The 14,001-nt window shown below is 35.3% G+C and overlaps 1 protein-coding gene across 2 annotated transcripts in view; it reads left to right on the top strand.

Moving 5' to 3' along the window:
* The window catches only part of SLC41A2 (solute carrier family 41 member 2), a 174,122-nt gene that overhangs the window by 135,309 nt on the left and 24,812 nt on the right, over positions 1–14,001 (top strand). Inside the window, exon 11 of one of the 2 annotated variants that reach the window (XR_009188336.2) lies at positions 5,446–5,541. The exons of the other annotated variant lie outside the window; for it this stretch is intronic. The gene's annotated coding sequence lies outside the window, so the exon portion shown is untranslated. The remainder of the gene's footprint in view (positions 1–5,445; positions 5,542–14,001) is intronic. 2 annotated transcript variants of the gene reach the window in all.

The raw sequence follows: 14,001 nt of genomic DNA, 5'->3' as shown, positions 1-14,001 counted from the left end.
TTATTTACACAGAATATGTGCCTCCTTAAGTCAGGTAGGAATCAAGTCAAGGACATAGATATGTCAGGAGCATTCTGAGAGAAGGACAAAGTGCTATGGGAGTTCAATAGTTCATAGAACTTTTTCTATGTGGGGGGAAGTTTTATGATGAATAGGATTTTGCTTTGTGGAATTCATAGAAAATGCCATTTCAGCAAAAGTGAATAGCATGAAGTAAATATGAACTCTCAGGGCATCTACAGAAAATACCACGAAATTTCCTGGGCTTATGAAAAGATAATGGAAAATACAGTTGAAAACCACAGGTTGTGGCAAAATCAGAAAGAATCCTGAAGGCCAGACTAAAGAGTTTAGTTTATTCTGTAGAATTGCGGTTTTCAACCTTTTTCCCACTCTCAGCAAACCTGAGAGATCTGGTACATTCCTCTGCTGCATTGTATAACAGCATAGCATGTAAAGGCTTGGACTCTGGCTTCCATCATTCACTCACTTGGTGTCAGTTTAGGCAAAGTAACCTCTCAGTGACTGTTTTCTCATATGTAAAATAGACTAAGAGTAATGAATACCTCCTGGTACATTTATAAAGATTAAATGAGATAATACATATGCACTGCTATCATTGTCACCATTATTGTTTTATTATTTTAATATCATCATCATCATCATCAATATCTGTGGATTGGTTACTAGGGCAGTGAGTCTCTGAGTGTTGGAGTAGGGGGTGATCAATACTTAGAGAATCTAACATTGAGAGTTCCTACCATGATTCTGACACTCCACACTATTCCTCAGAATCACTCTTATAAAATGAAGGATGTGCATGGCTGTAATTGGAATCCAGGGATAACCACATGCACAAGGTTGAGCAAGTTACTTGATTCCTTGGGGTCTCTTCTTGCATATAAAATGAGGCTAATGATTCCTCCTTGCACAGTAGTCATAATATTTGTTAAGTACTCATTGCATAGTAGGCTCCTATCAAATAGTGTTTTTTATTATTATTATTACCATGCTAACTCAAATTGTATTCCCAATTGGCATTTCAAAGGAAAGAACTAAGCAAGCAGGGGATAACAGGTTGCTTGTTCTCACTCACATTCTCCTCTCCCTTCTCAGGATTTGCCGCCAGATTCCAACTGGAAAGTAAGAATCTCTTTAGTCCTTCTATGGTGACTGTTCTACCTTGTCTCTTAAATGCTTTCTTTTTCTTAGCTTGAGTGAAGGGAGAAGTGTGAAGAGAATGATAAAGGATATGTGAAGAAAGGACATGCATTTCCTAGAATTTTTTTTTCTAGTTATAAAAATATCTGCTTTAACTTTTGGGAGCGTATTAATATAACCATATTACCTCGAGGTAGGAAATTGAAGCAGGTGAATTTTTGAGATTCCTTTTTAACCTTGTGATTGTGATTTTGTGATACAATAATGTGATTATTCTAGTATAGCGTGGGTTGTAGGGTCTTAAAGTTGAGATACTCTCCTATATCCATATTTATGATTAATTCTTTAGATAGATATGCTTGGGCTCCAGACCAGCAATGCAAGAAGATGAAATGACTGTCTGCCTTTTTGGAGGCACAGCATGCTGGAACCCTGCATAGCAATGCATTGAGAAAGCGAGTTCTTTTCAGTGTGGTCAAGCCTGATGAAGATGAAGGTAGAACCAAAGAAGCTGAACCATCTTTTCTCAAATGTTCTGTTTAGGACATTACTGCCTGTGCACTGAATCCTGCCAAGGTTGCAGACATGGCAGACATGGCAGAGTAATTTTCCCATCATCTACAAAAAATCTTATAACTATGTGAAAGCACTTAATTGAAAAGTATAAAAATCATTACTCTAGAAATTTGCCAGAATAAACTCTTGGTTGATTGTTACCCCAGAATATTTGCCCCAAAAATACTAACCTGAATGACTCTATATTTAAATTTTCATTGCCTTTTATTAATGAATATTTAGCACCATACTACATTTATATTTTAAAGCTAAATGTTCATGTTAGTTCAGCATAATAAAGCTATTCTAAATTGTTATTGTTGTACCGTCTGGGTAAGTGTCTTAAAGCAAAAAGTTCCTAAAGATTTTTGCATTTATTAAAAGGGAAGTTTAAAGTATATCAAAGGATCATGAGACCATCACTCAGTATCTGAATTAAAAGCCATAGTTGAACTGACTGCTTACTATTGTAAGGGAGCTGTGCTGGAGTCTGACACTAACTCTCCAAGCAGAGCAAATTATTTATACAGGGGTTTAGGGAAGCATCGGGTTCAAGGACAGGAAGACTTTCAGAGGCACAAGTGGGTTGATTTCATCTGTAGAAGTGTGGTTACTTGCATGTGACTGTTGTTTGGTGGCCTCAGAGGTATGTTTATTGGAATGAATTTGGTCCTAATTTACTTCTTCCTTCAGAAGCAACGGTCGGTCATTTATTGGCTAGTTTCTAAACATGTTCGATGAGGCAAGTTGTTTATCAACTGAATGAACTTAAAACCAATTCTAGTGGGTATTTGTTGCCATGGCTAAAGAACAATTAGCTTTTTTCCTAGGATTGTGGGAACTTAAAAAATTCTCAGTCTCCACTTTGTTCTGCAGCCAAAACTGCAGGAGAGACCATTTAGAATTGTCCAGAATTTCACAACTGCTGTTGATTCTCCTTGAAAATGAGGTTTCATTAGTGGAGATCTGATTTTCAGTTTGTGTCAGCATGATTTCATTTTTCTGTTCTTAAATTATTTGTTTAGTCATCTGCTGGGATAGTAGCTATTGTAGAAGCATTGAAGCTCTAGACAATAAGCATTAAATGATTCTGAGAAAGACAAAAATAATTAGAACTATTATATAAGAAGGAACTAGCACAACCATAACCCAAGATATTTCAGTCCTGATAAAGTAAACAATCCTCAGTGATTTTTCTAGGAAGCCAGGATGCATTTTAATTTAGCATAGATATAGATTATTTTATTTCATCTGTTGTGTCACTTCAGATATAATAGGGAGTGTTAGCAATGGTACACACTCCCTGCTGGTTGACCAAAGAAAATCCAAAGCTATTCTGTGATCTACAACTATAACTATTAGCTATTAACCGTAACTATTTGGGTTAAAGAAATTAAACTGTGCCCCAGTATAAGGATTGTTCTATTTACTATGTCAGCCAAAGTGAGGAATGGATTGTTGTTGACAGCCTTAATTTGTCCAGCTCCTGTTGATGGAATATGAATATACAATTGGTTTATCTGCTCCCCTGTTGAGGAACATTTGATTTGTTTCCATTTTAAGACTATTTTGAATGAAACTGCTATGAACATTCCTGTACAAATCTTTGTGTAGACATGTTTTCATTTCTCTTGGGTAAATACCCACGAATAGAATCACTGAGCCTTAGGGAAGTACATGTTTAACTTTAAAATAAACTGCCAAGCTGTTTTCCAAAGTGACTACTCCATTTTGCATTTTCACTAGCAATTACAAGTATCTTTTTTGCCACAGAATTGAACATGCAAAGTACCAGAAATGGGTTGGCTTTTATAATGGGGATTTTAGTTACGATAAAAGCTTACAGTTCCAAGGCCATGAACTGTCCAAATCAAAGCACCATCAGAGATGCTTTCTCACCAAAGTCAGCTACTGGTGATCCTGTGTCCTGCCACGTGGCAAAGATGGCAACCCATCTCTGCCCAGGTCCCTACAGAATCTACCATCTCCCAGTGCTTATCTGTGGGCAACCAGGTGTGGGGCTTGTCTCTTTCCAGGCTCCCTTTCTCAGTCTCAGCTACTCTGCTTTCTTCCTGAGTTCAGCTGTGAGCTATCAGGTATACAATTCATCTCTTCAGACTTGAGCAGTTCCATGGGCCCAGCCTTTTGGGAACTTCATGCTTAAGCTTTGGCTGCTAGTGATTCTCAAGTCACCACTCACATGGCCGGATCAAAATTGGCAGAGCTCCCTTTTCCTGTATGTCTCTTCCTCTGTGTCTCTGTTTATATAAGTCCAATCAAAAAGGTCCCACACCCACAGGAATGGATTATTTAGAACATAATCTTTTTCTTTTTGGGATTCATAAAATAACTTTAGGACGCAGATGTAGCGCAAGTGGTTGAGTGCCTGCTTCCCACTCATGAGGTCCCAAGTTCAATCTCTGGTACCTCCTAAAAATAAACAACTTCAGATTGTCACAATGAGAATTTCAGTTCTACAACTTTGCTATCACTTAGTATTGTCAATCTTTTTACCTTTAGCCATTCTAGTGGGTAAAGGTGGTATCATGGTGATCATAATTAGTATTTCCTGAATAACTCATGGTGTTGAATATCTTTTCATTGGTTTATTGATCATTTATATATCTTCTTTTGTAAAGTTTAAATCTTTGCCCAGTTTTAAAATTGGGTTAGTTTGTTATTATTGAGCTGTAAGAGTTCTTTATATTTTCTGGATACAAAGTCCTTTGTCAGATAAATGTATTGGAAGTATTATCTCTCAGTCTGTGTATTGGCTTTTCATTTTCTTAACAATGTATTTTGAAAAGCAGTTTTCATTTTAATGAAGTTGAGTTTATCAACTTTTTCTTTTATGGCCAGTGCTTTTTGTGTCCTAAGAAATCTTTGCCCATCCTAAGATGGTGAGGATTTCCTCCTGTATTTTCATTTAGAAATTTTCTAGTTTTAGCTTTTATTTAGGTCTGATTTGAGTTATTTTTTTTTTGTATGGCATGCGATAATCATTGAGGTTCATTTTGTTTATTTGTTTGTTTCTCAAATGGAGCCAGATGTTCCGGCATCATTTTTGGAAAGACTGTCCTTTCCCCCTTGGATTTCCTTGATATCTTTGTCAAAAGCCAACTTACTGTATATGTGTGCATCTATTTCTAGGCTATTGTATTCCATTAATGGATATGTCTATTCTTACTCCACTGTTTTCTTTTGAGCCTTAACATGTTCTTTATTTTATTTTATTTTTTAAATCGTTCTACACATCTTTTTCATTGCACTCTTCTTTACGTAGGTTTTGGTTCTCTTATATGTGTGTTTATATTTTTAAAGATATAAAGCGTTGAATAACCCCTGTTTCTGTCAACTGTGTCCCCTATTCTCTACTGTCAACATAGAGTTCTTAGTGTGCTTGCATTTCAAAAACATCAGTAATAATATTATGAATCCTTAGGTGATACTGTCTCTCAAACCTTCTAGAAGTCTAAACTGATTATTTCTGGATCTTCACGTTTGTCACATTTCAAAGCTGTTTTCTAAAAGATAATCATTAGATTAATGAAGCATCATCCTTTTATACGTCCAACTCTGCTTCTGTTTCTCCATATTCTGTTCTAAGCAATGACTTTAGACCCTTACATATCAAGAAAATACCTGTTTTCTAAGTTTCTATTTCTTTATTCCTTTCTGTCCTCTCCCATTAAAATGATTATATTTTCAGGGTTTTTTTTTACTTTTCAGAGGGCAAAGAGGACATTCAGAACCTGACTCTGGTGATTAGATCTTTCCCTAACGTAATATGGATATTCAGAGCATTAAAGAAATATTACTTGGCAGGTAACAGAAAAATCAATAAAAGTTCATTATCTATAACTGCTTATATATGCTTTACTCCCAATTTCTTCCCCCGCCCCCCACCATAGAGATTATGAAATAAGAAGCATCTTATTTAGTTTGAATTTTTTCCTTGATTTTTAGGTTATCGTTTCCTATTCTCGTGACATTACCCATCATTGGTTCTTTGCATTATTGGAACAGAATGACACAGTCCTATGAGGGAGTGATCAATGCAGGCTTCACAGGACAAGGATTAATGAATGCCCCCCAAAATTATATTTTCTTAAAAATTTAAATATTGAACAGAAAAGCACCAAAGACATACTCAAGGTAGAAAGAATAATAATACAGTAAACACCAGTACACTCAGATCAGATCAGCTTAAAAAGTGTAACACGCAGTCCCCTTGTACCTACGCCTTTGAAGCTACCTATACCTCCCTGCCCCAGAGGAAATAACTGATTCCAGACTGTATGGATATCAATCCTTTGCTTTTCTTTATGATTTTACTACATATATTTGTATCCCTAAATAGTATGTTTTTCAGTTTAGCATGTTTTTGAAATTTATAAAAATGGAATCATACTGAATATGATTGAGATTTTTCTTTTCTTCAGCATTGTGTTTAAGATTTATTTATGTGTGTAACTATTCATTTTACTGCTACATAGTATCCCATTGTATGAATATTACATAATTTATTAATCCATTCTTCTCTTAATGGACTTTTAGAAAATTACTTCTAGTTTTTTTGCTATTACAAATCAAGGCTTTAAGTATTCTTGTATATGTCTCCTGGTACACATTTTAAGAGTTTTTTTGGGGTAATAGGTTCCAACCATGTTTGTGCCGTGGACTCTTTTGGCTCCATCTCAAAATAAGATTTTAAAATGCATGTAATAAAATACATAGGCTTAAAAGGATTTTTACTAATAGGTTCAACAGGCATAAAATTACATTTCAACCTTTCAATAAATATGGTCAGCAAACATAGGGGAATAGAATCACAAAAACCTTACACACTGTTCATTAAAAATTCTTGTATTGATAATTAATATAAAGAATCACTATTACACTATTAGACCTTTGGTCTTTCTACTTTGCAACTAAACAAAAAGTTCTGAGTAATGTAGCAATTCCCCACATAATGCCTATGTGCATCCCTTGAAAGAACACCAAGGATGTAAATATTTAAAGTATTTGATGTAACAAATGACTTTGCTTCTTTCTTGTTAACTTATCTAATCTACTGCAACACTACCCATTGGTACAATCTATATGTAAATCTGATTCTATGTTTGTTTCAATGGCAATCACAGTAGAGAAACTAGTCTCCCAGAGGTATGTTGGTGGGAGTAGAGGAAGATACTTGAAAGCATTTCAGCACACGCATAATCATATTTAACTGTGTATTAGTCTGCCAAAGGGGTGCTGATGCAAAGTACCAGAAATTTGTTAGTATTTTTAAAAAGGGGTGTTTAATGTGGACCATTGTCTATGAGGTGCAGAGGTGCCCAAAGATGTACTTACCAAATCCAATGGATGTGTCATGATGATGGGAACGAGTGTTGTTGGGGGGGGAGAGGGGGGATGGGGGGGTGGGGTTGAATGGGACCTCACATATATATTTTTAATGTAATATTATTACAAAGTCAATAAAAAAAAGAAAAAGAAAAAAAAAAAAGGGGTGTTTATTTGAGTAAAAGCTTACAGTTACAAGGTCCTGAAAAGTTCAGCTCAAGGTTGCTCTCTCACCAAAGTCAGTTGCCACATGTTGAAGCAAGATGAGTGCTGATCTCTGCCTGGTCTCTCCTTCTGGAACTTCCTCTTCCTCTTGAGGCTCCATGGTCCCAGGTTCTTCCTGCTCTCAGCTGTAAGATGGCATAAGGCTTGTCTCTCAGGGCTTCCTATATCCAGCTTCGGGCATAGGGGTTGTTTCTTTCCAGGCCTTCTCAGCTGCTCAGCCGTTCTGTTCTCTTCAGCTGCAAACTATCAGGCGAATGGCTTATCTGTCCCTGGGGCTTTAGCTGTTTGAGCTGTTTCCTTTCTGTCAGATGGCAAAGTTCTCTCCTCTTGCATCTTTGGAGTGCTCTCTCTCTTCCTCTTGTGCCTTCATGAGTGAGTGTGCATTTGTATCAGCCCACCAAGGGGGTGGGGAGTCAACCCTGAGTCACGCCCTACTGATGTGGTCAAATCAAAACCCTAATCTTAACAGGTAATTTAATCAAAGACATCTCAGGTGAATCTAGTACAGTCAAAGGGAATCACACCCAGAAGAACAGACCAGTTTAGAAACATAATCTTTTTGGGGATTCACAAAAATAATCTCAAACTGTTACAAACTGTTATCTAAAATGAAGCATATTTTCAAAATTCATCCTGAACTCTTCGTTAGTGTTCAGTTCCAACTTATATGTCCTACAAGTTCTAGTTAAATTGAATATGGTTTTGATGAAAATATAGATTCTGGATCAATAGGTTTCCTGAGTGTTGATCTTCTTTAGAAGCAAAATAAAATTCAAAATATTCTATCAAATAATAAGAGGTTCAGTTACAACTCTTTGCAAATATGTAATATTGAGCTCATTACTTGTTTCACTGATGACTGCTAAATTAGGGAACATGACATAATCTGTAGAAACTTCATTCTCTTCAAGTTTCTAACTTTTGCCTTCACCTTTTGATACCATCTGCCACTGAAAAACATGTTGCATTTTTTCTTTGCAGGAGATTATTAAGATAATTTTCAAAATCCCCAAAATAACAGACAAATATGCAAGTCAGGTCACATTTCAAAAAAATTGATACCAGACTTTTTTCTTATTTTCCAGAAGCACTAAAAACTTGTACTGTTGTTCATTCTTTTTTATTATTCTTTAGATATAATTCACAAATCATGAAATTCACATTTTTAAAGTATACAATTGAATAGTTTTTAGTATATTCCAAAGGTTGTGCAACCATCACCACTACCTGATTCTAAAACATTTTCATTGTACCACAAAGAAATCCTGTACCCATTAGCAGTCATATCCCATTTCTTCCTTTTTCAGTTCCTGTCAACCACTAATCTACTTTCTGTCTCTATAGATTTGCCTTTTCTGGACATTTCATATAAATGAAATAATGGAATATGTAGTCTTTTGTGACTGGTCCTTTCATTTAGTATAATGTTTTTAAGGTTTATCCATTTGTAGCATATATCAATCTTTCATTCCTTTTTATTACTAAACAATATTCCATTGTGTGTATATATACCACATTTTATTTATCCATTTACTGGTTGATTGATATTTGGTTGTCTCCACTTTTTAGCTATTATGACTAGTACTGATATGAACATTTGTGTTTCATTTTTTTGTGTGGATGTATATTTTCATTCCTTTTGGATAAATACCTATGAGTAGAATTTTATTGGGTCATATGCTAACCTTTTGAGGAATTACCAGACTGTTTTCCAAAGCAGTTTCACCATTTAACATTCCCACCAGCAGTGTATGAGGGTTCCAATTTCACCACATCTTTGTCAACACTAATACTATTTGTCTTTTTATTATAGCCATCTTAATGGATATGAAGTAGTTCTTATTGTGGTTTAGATTTGCATATCCCCATGGTTATTATGTTTAACATCTTTTTTATATGCTTATTGGCTATTTGTATATCTTTGGAAAAATGTCTTTTCAGTTATTATGCCCATTCGAATTAGGTTGTCTTTTCATTTTTTGAGTAGTAAGAGTTCTTTATATATTCTCGATACAGTTGCCTTATCAGATATATGACTTGCAAATATTTTCTCCTATTCTCTGGGTTGTCTTTTCACTTTCTTGATGGTGTTCTTTGAAGCACAAAAATTTTTTTTATTTTCGTAAAGTCCAGTTTATTTTCTGTTTAATTGCTTGTGCTTTTGGTATCATATAGCAGAAAGTATTGCCTAATTCAAGCTCATGAAGATTTACACCTATTTTTTTTAAGAGTTTTATAAATTTAGCTCTTGCATTTAGGCATTGATCCATTTTGACTTAATATTTGTAAGGGTCCAACTTCATTGTAAGGTTTTTTCTGAACCCTCATTTCTGTCCCATTGGTCTACATGTCTACCCTTATGCCAGTACCATACTGTTTTGATTACTGTAGCTTTGTAGTAAGTTTTGAAATCGAGAAGTGTCAGTCCTCCAACTTTGTTCTTCTTTGTCAAAATAGTTTTGGCTATTTTGCATCTTTTGAATTTCTATATGAATTTTTTAAAAAGATTTATTTATTTCTCTCCCCTTCCCCCCCGTTGTCTGCTCTCTGTGTCCATTCGTTGTGTGTTTCTATATGAATTTTAGGATTTGCTTGTTAATTTCTGCAAAGAAGGCAGCTGGAATTTTGATAAGGATTGCATTGAATCTGCAGATCAATTTGGGGAGTATTGCTATCTTGGCAATAATAAGTCTTTTCCAATCCATGAACATAGGATGTCTTACCATTTATTTAGATCTTTAATTTCTTTCAATAATGTTTCATAGTTTTCAGTGTACAAGTCTTGAGGGTCTTTTGTTAAATTTATTCCTAAGTATTTTATTCTTTTTGATGCTATTGTAAATAATAGTTTCCTTACTTTCATCTTTGGATTGTTCATTGCTGGTGCATATTATATAAGTACAACTGATATTGTACATTGATCTTATATCTTGAAACCTTGCTGAACATGTTTATTAGTTCTGTTAATTTTCTTGTGGATTCCTTGGGATTTTCTATATACAAGATCATGACATCAGTGAATTGAAGTATCTTTACTTCTTCCTTTCCAATCTGCATGCTTGTTATTGTTCTGCTTAGAACCTCCAGTAAATTATTGAATAAAAATTGTAAAAACCAACATTCTCGTCTTGTTCCCAGTCTTCAGGAGAAAACAGTCTTTCACTATTAAGTATAACGTTAATTGTGGGTTTTTTCATAGATGCCTTTGATTAGACTGAGGAAGTTCCCTTCTATTCACAGTTTGTTGTATGTTTATTTTTTTTACTTATTTTTAAAGAAGCTTTGGATTCCGTAAATGACACATTGAAAATATAGGGGATTCCCATATATCCCACCCCAACTCCTCCCTAACTTTTCCCCATTAAGACCATCTTTCATTAGTGTGGTACATTTATTACAATTGATGAACACATATTAATAGCATTGCTATTAACCATGGTCAATAGTTTACACTTTGCACCACCCATTTTTATAGGTTTTGACAAAATGTATAATGATCTGTATCTATCATTGCAATGTTATTTTCAGAACAAGTCCACTGTCCCAAAAATGCCCTATATTACACCTATTCTTCCTTCTCCCTCACCTCAGAACCTCTGGTGACCATTGCCTTTATATCAATGTTAACGAGATCTTGCATTGCTAAAATAATAATAAATCTACTTTAGTCCATAGTTTCATTTCCCTTTTGTACTTGTTCATTCCTCAATCTTGAGGATTTTAGGATGGTGATGCCCACTCTGTGTCTGATTGAGAGGGGGCTTAGATCCCATAGGGCAGATGGATGAAACTGTCCTGCTTGCAGTTGTAGATATAAATACAATGGAATATTACTCAGCTGTAAGAAGGAATGCAGTATTAACACACAGGACAACATGGATGAATCTCGAAGACCTTATGTTGAGTGAAGTAAGCCAGTCACTGAAGGACAAATAATACATGACCTCACTGATATGACTTAAGTAAATTGAGCAGACTCACAGAGCTAGAGTCTAGAAGTTGGGTTATCAGGAGACAGAAAGGGAGTAGAGTATGGTGAACCAATCCTCAGTATGGCCAAAACCTATGATAAGGTGGCAGAGGGTGGTTGACAGTGGAGGAAGGTCATATTGTGTGTTTTTATAATCAAGGTATGCCCTGTAGGGTTTTTTTTTGCAATTATTTTTTATTAGACGAAGGAAGTTATCATCATTCTGAGGTTATGAAGAAAAGCTTTTGGTATTGTTTAAGGTCAAGAATGGATGTAAAATTTTATTTTATAATAGTTAAATAAATTTTCTATAGGGATGTGAAAGTCAGTTGAAAGAAAGCTAGAGAATAATCTAGGGTCTGAATAACGTAATGAATCCAGAGGTGGTTGAGAATAGTGATTAATAGTACAAATAGAAGAATGCCCTTCTATAAGCTAAAACAAATTTACATCACTAGTGAAAGGCAGTAAGGATGTTGGAGATGCATGGGAAAAATACTACTAATTTAACCAATGGACTATTGTTAACAGCAATACTGTAATAGTCTTGAATCAATACCAAAGATGTACTGTGTTAATAATAGGAGGGTATTGAAAAAATATACCAAATATATGCTATAGACCATAGTTAGTGGTGATAGTCTGATATTATCTCATATTCTGTAACAAATGTTCTACAACAATGTAGTGTGTTCATGGAGAGGTGTTGTATGGAAATTCCACACGTGTACATGATTGTTTTGTAAGTTCACAACTTCTCTAATAAAAATATATTTTAAATAAAGAATGGATGTTAAGTTTTATTTAGCAATATGTATGCATTTATTGAGATGATATATGATTTTTATTTTCTAATCTGACAGTATGGTAAGTTACATTAATTAATTATTTAATGTTAGTAATTGATTGTTATTGATTGCATTCCTGAGATAAACCTAACTTGGCAGTGATCGATCATGGGTTTTTTTGGTTTTTTTTTTTTAAGGTTTATTTTATTTTATTTTATTTCTCTCCCCTTCCCCTCTGTTGTCTGCTCTCTATGTCCACTCGCTCTGTGTTCTTCTGTGTCTGCTTGCACCCTTGGTGGCACTGGCATCTCATTTTGTTGTGTCATCTTGCTGTGTCAGTTTTCTATGTGTGTGGTGCCACTTCTGGGCAGGCTCCACTTTTTTCATGTGGGGCAGCTGTCTTTGGGCGCACTCCTTGTGCCCCCACGTGCCCCCATGTGGGGGCGCCGCTGAGTGGCACGGCACTCCTTGCACACGGTGGCTCTGTGCATGGGTCAGCGCACCACATGGGTCAGGAGGCCCTGGGTATCAAACCCTGGGCCCTCCCATATGGTAGGTGGACGCTCTATCAGTTGAGCCTTGTTCGCTTCCTGATCATGTTTTTAATACTTTGCTGAATTTTGTTTGCTACTATTTTGTTTAGTATTTTTGCATCTATGCTCATAAGTAAGATTGATGTATAATTTTCCTTTTATTATCTTTACCTGGTTTTGGTGTCAAGATAATGCTCATTTTATAAATGAGTTGGAGTATGTTTTTTTCCTCTACTCAGGAGTAGTTTGTAAAAGATTAGGATCATTATTTGTTCCCTGAATATTAATTAGACTTTACCATAAATAAAATAAATCAAGAAGGTTTGGAATTTTCTTTGTGAGAGTTTTTTTTTTCTTTTAACTTTATTTTGTACATTTAATGATTGAAAATATAAATTAAAAACTGAAAGAAAACATAGTTGAATAAAAAACATGCATTTCTCAAATATACTAGATACTTATAAAAATTTTTAATCATACAGTATGTTACACAATATATTTGGTTCATAGTAATGCAATCAGACAGTATTTGTCTGGCTTGCTTCGCTCAACATAATGATCTCCAAGTTCATCCATGTTGTCAGATGCTTTACGACTTCATTTCTTCTTAACAGCTGCGTAATAGTCCATCGTGTGAATAGACCACAGTTTGTTTATCCATTCATCTGTTGATGGACACCTGGGTTGTTTCCATCTTTTGGCAATTGTGAATAATGTTGCTGTGAACATCAGTGTGCAGATGTTTGTTCGTGTCACTGCTCTCAGTTCTTCTGCATATATATCCAACAGTGGTATTGCAGGGTCATGTGGCAACTATATATTCAACTTCTTTAGGAACTACCAAACAGTCCTCCACAGTGGCTGTACCACTGTGCATTCCTACCAACAGTCAATAAGTGTTCCTGTCTCTCCACATCCTCTCCAACACTTGTAGTTCTCTGTCTTTTTAATAGTGACCATCCTGATTGGTGTGGAATGATATCTCATTGTAGTTTTGATTTGCATTTCCTTAATCAGTAGTGATGTTCAGCATTTTTTCATGTGTTTTTTTACCATTAGTATTTCTTCTTTGGACAAATGTCTATTCAAGTCTTTTGCCCATTTTTTAATTGGGTCATTTGTCTTTTTATTGTTGAGTTGTAACATCTCTTTGTATATCTTGGATATGAAACCCTTATTGGATATGTGATTTCCAAATATTTTCTCTCATTGCATTGACTACCTTTTCTTTTTTTCCATTTATTTACTTCTCTCCCCTTCCTTCCCATTGTCTACTCTCTGTGTCCATTCACTGTGTGTTCTTCTGTGTCTGCTTGCATTCTTGTCGTGTAGCGCCGGGAAACTATGTCATTTTTTTGTTGCGTCATCTTGCTGCGTCAGCTCTCCGTGTGTGCAGTGCCCACCACTGGGCAGGCTGCGCTTT

This window comes from Dasypus novemcinctus, chromosome 12 (assembly GCF_030445035.2).
Source record: "Dasypus novemcinctus isolate mDasNov1 chromosome 12, mDasNov1.1.hap2, whole genome shotgun sequence".
In the NCBI taxonomy this organism is placed as follows: Eukaryota; Metazoa; Chordata; class Mammalia; order Cingulata; family Dasypodidae; genus Dasypus; species Dasypus novemcinctus.
The sequence above is the reverse complement of the archived record's forward strand: the minus strand, read 5'-3'. Positions and strand labels throughout refer to the sequence as shown.